The 4,156-nt window shown below is 39.1% G+C and overlaps 1 pseudogene; it reads right to left on the bottom strand.

Moving 5' to 3' along the window:
- Positions 1–3,455: 3,455 nt before the first annotated feature.
- Positions 3,456–3,681, bottom strand: Gm52442 (annotated as a pseudogene).
- Between the last annotated feature and the right edge of the window lie 475 nt (positions 3,682–4,156).

The following is a 4,156-nucleotide window of genomic DNA, read 5'->3' as shown; positions in this document are numbered from 1 at the left end:
CATTTGACCTTTATACTTATAGAAATGGAAGCTCAGAGAAGGTAAGTAATTTCTTCTCAAGCAACACCATGAATTGTTGATCCTGGGCCAGTGCTGTAGCCCACCAACCTATTGCTTAATGTAATATATTCTGTGACCTTTGAGAAGATGTCATTTATGACTTCCTATAGTAACCAGGGGAAAGGTCAAAACCTTATTATTACACAAGGTATTTTTCTTTTTGTCTCTCTCTAGTTCCGATTAACCTTTCTCGTCTTCCTTACTTGTGGTCCAAAGAACCTCCTCAAGAACTCTCTGGCCATATCCCCATCATAGGACTTGACTTGCCAGGCTGCTCTGTTACATTTTGAATGTATTGTGTCTTCCTAACAATGCTAACAAAATGCTCAGCACAGCGTAGGGATTCAGAGGATACATGTGTGGTGAATTAACCAATTAATGAATATTGGCTACGGAGGGTACAGATTTAAAAGTTCCACCTTACACTAGACCAAAAAAAAAAAAAAGTTCAAGTTGTATTTAGGTACATTTGTGTTTAATGATACCTGAGTTTTGAGGAATTAATTTTCCAACTTGGCAAACAATGTCCGTGTTGATATGTGAATATTTGTCTGACCAGGCTGGGATTGTGGATATGTGATAATCAGCCTCTTTCATGAAATCCCAGATGTTGGGTGATAGGAAGGCAGGGTTGAATGGGATTAAATAGCAATTCTGGTTGTAGGAAAGAAGTCCTACCAGGTTCATCAGTAGGAACTATGTTTTTAGTGCTTTGTACAAACATGATATTTCAGTAAACAAAAAAGCTCCTCTCAAAAGTTTATAATTCCATTCTTCGTTAAATAGTATGTGTGTGTGTGTGTGTGTTTTCATGCATGTGGATGGTGCATCATCATTAAAATTAATTACCATAGAAACAATTTGCAAACTGATGGTAAACTACTAATGATTTTTCTGTTAATAATGGGACTACACATTTATTTCATCTATTGCAAAGACTATTAATCTTTATAATAAGAAAAAGATAAGAAAATATAGACCAATGAATAAGGCCAGTAAGCAGGATTCCAAGGGGAAGATTTGGGGATTTGAGAAGCTAGTTGGAGCTACAAGGACCTTTGGCCAATCTAAATGGTCTGCTGGGGGTGGGGCTCCTGAAGCCCTGAGGTGAATGAGGCTGGAGGTGAATCGGGAAGACACTGTTGACTCATTCATCCTAGGATCTCAGCAAACTGAGACCAGGAAGAAGGTAGGCCTTGGGACAAAGCTTTTCCTCTGGACCTTGAAGTAAGTTAGTTCTCACAGTTAAAAGCTGTAAGGACATCAACTGACAGCGGTGTGGACCTGAAAGAACAGGAGAGTTAACAGATGTGAGCCGCTAGTGCCTCGAGCACACTGTTGAAGACTTTAAACATCTGCCAGGATGATTTTTAAAAACTGAAACTATTTAACCTGTGATTTACATATTTGACAAACAATGTGTAAACTTTTTTCATACCGTGATTTTTAAAAAGCTTGTGCTATGCAGGGCAGTGGTGGTGCACGCCTTTAATCCCAGCACTTGGGAGGCATAGGCAGGCAGATTTCTGAGTTCAAGGCCAGCTTGGTCTACAGAGTGAGTTCCAGGACAGCCAGAGCTATACAGAGAAACCCTGTCTCGAAAAACAAACAAACAAACAAAAAACAAAAAACAAAAAAAAAAACAAAAAAAAAACAAAAACATTTGTGCTATTGAGAATGAGTCCTGTGCAGTAGCTTTATGGGAGAGGAGATGTGTACAGAATTAAAACAAAAAATCTAAATCTCAAAGCATAGGTTTTGATGTCTCCAATGGAGATGAAGTGTATGATTAAAGCAGTTTACCTCCTTTGACTAGTTACTGTTGCAAGACAGTACACTATTGATTCAACAATAGTGCCCCTTGATTCAACATACAATTGTGGAAGAACAACTTGGCAATATTTCCACAAAGAATTTTATGTGCAAATACCCTTTGTTTCCGCTCTTGAACAACTAGAAAATCGCCCAGAAGATTAACTAGCAATGACATTTGCATGAGCCATTCAGTGCAAGGGACTGGAAACAAAGATTGTCCTTCAGTGGGAAGGTGGTCTACTTGGTACAGCAGCAGAGTAAATAAGAAACTTAAAAGAAAAAAGAAACTTACATACTCTGAAAAGGGGACAAGGTGTTTTAAGTGCAAAGTATTAAGGTGCAGAATAGTGTAAATATTAATTTAATTAAAAAATACATATCTAAGAAGTGGATTCACAGACACACTAGCATATAAAAATTGTTTTGCCCTGAAACAAAACACAAGGAGCTTTTAGCTTTCTACACCAGAGAATTGCTTAATCACCACTTCATCAGAAAACAATCTCCCAACCATTTAGGGACTGGTCTGTCCAATTTAACCACACTCCAACCTTCTGCCTGCCTCCCCGGGGCAACCCTATACTTACTTCTGTGTCATTTGGACCCATTAGGCCTTTAATATTTTCTTCCCTAACATTTTTCCACTTTTTATTTTTATTAGCAGTTTTTAAAAAATAGTGTCTTGTATGTTCGAAGCTGGCTTCAAACTCATCTATGTAGCTCGAGATGACCTTGAACTTCTGATTTTCCCACCCCCACCCCCGTTTCCACTTCCCAAGTACTGGCATTACAGGCTTGGCTCACTACCCCTGGTTGTATGAGGTGCTGCTGATCCTGAGCTACATCCACAGCACCATTACATTGTCATACGAACATCAAATGTGTGCGTTGAAGCTTTGTAATGTTCAAGGGGATTGTGCACTGTCTGTCACCTCTAATACTTCACTTCATTCCCATGTCAAACTCTTATCTCCCTTTACAGGTGAGGAGCTCCAGGCTCAGAGCCACCAACTCTCTTAAGGTCGTACAACTAGATGGCTGCAGAGCCACAATTTGAATGTACCTTTCAGAGCACAGATTCTCAACTGCTAGGACAACCCCTTTTAAACTGTCTTTATACCCTCCCTGCCTATTGAGAGTATGCTGGTGAACAACTGGGGCCTCATCAGATAATGCATGAGAAATACTTTTCTAAGTATAGAGCTGTCCAGAGAGGCAGGCAGAAGGCTGGAGCTTGTTTAAATTGGACAGGCCAGCCCCTACTTGGTTGGGAGATTGTTTTTTGATGAAGTGGTGATTAACAATCTTATTTAGTTCCTCCTTTCAAAACATGATAAACATTAGGGCCCACAAGGTGGCTCAGGGGGAAGAACATTTGTTGACAAGCATGGCAATCAGTGTTGGATCTCAGGAATCCAAGGTGGAAGAAGAAAACCGATTTTCCTAAGCTCCTTGGACCTCCATTCACACACACAGACTATGCATGTATAACTACACAATAATAATAATAATATAAAAAATTAAAAGATTATGATTACCTCCTTATCTACAATAATTTTTCAAATTGTTTTTTAAAAGGCCTTCACATTTTTATTCTTTGTGTACAAAGACTAGCATGATCGGTTCCACTTGGTAGATAGTCAAATAATCCATTCAAGTTCTCTTAGTTCAACTTAATGAAGCCTATGACCTTCTCGTACTGACGGAAGCACTGAATTCACATGTTCAGACCCAGCAAGAGTGAGAACCCTGGCCGAACTTCCGTGTGTGACTTCAGTAGAGCTGCTGGTGACCCATCTTGCCTTCAGACGCCCACGAGGAAAAAGGTTCAAATTGTTTTAAAAACTAAAATCATTTGGAAAATGAAAGTCTACTCAAAATACTCTGAACCCATAATTAATGGCTTTGTGTCCACGTCAAAGGCTGTATCGTACTCATATATTTTACAAAATTAGAGCAACTATGTATTTGTTCACCACTGGCCTCTTTCAGCCCTCCATAGGCCAGCCTTTCAAACCAACATATGAAAATGTTCTCTTGGGCCTATAAATTACGCAGTATTCTGTTTTAAAGCCTACCCAGCTCTTAAGAATTACCTGAAATAAATTGGAATTGAAGTAGTTTCCAAATCTAACTTTTTAATGAGTGGTGGAATTCATTAGCCAATACCCTTCCTGATAAGATTTGAAAGCATCTTCAGACTGAGTCTAACATTCATCCATCCAGTAGGACTCTACTGTTTGGAAGAGGATGTTTCCGTACACATAAAAGCAAAGCACTT

This window comes from Mus musculus, chromosome X (assembly GCF_000001635.26).
Source record: "Mus musculus strain C57BL/6J chromosome X, GRCm38.p6 C57BL/6J".
Taxonomy (NCBI): Eukaryota; Metazoa; Chordata; class Mammalia; order Rodentia; family Muridae; genus Mus; species Mus musculus.
This window is presented reverse-complemented; position numbering and strand designations above follow the sequence as displayed.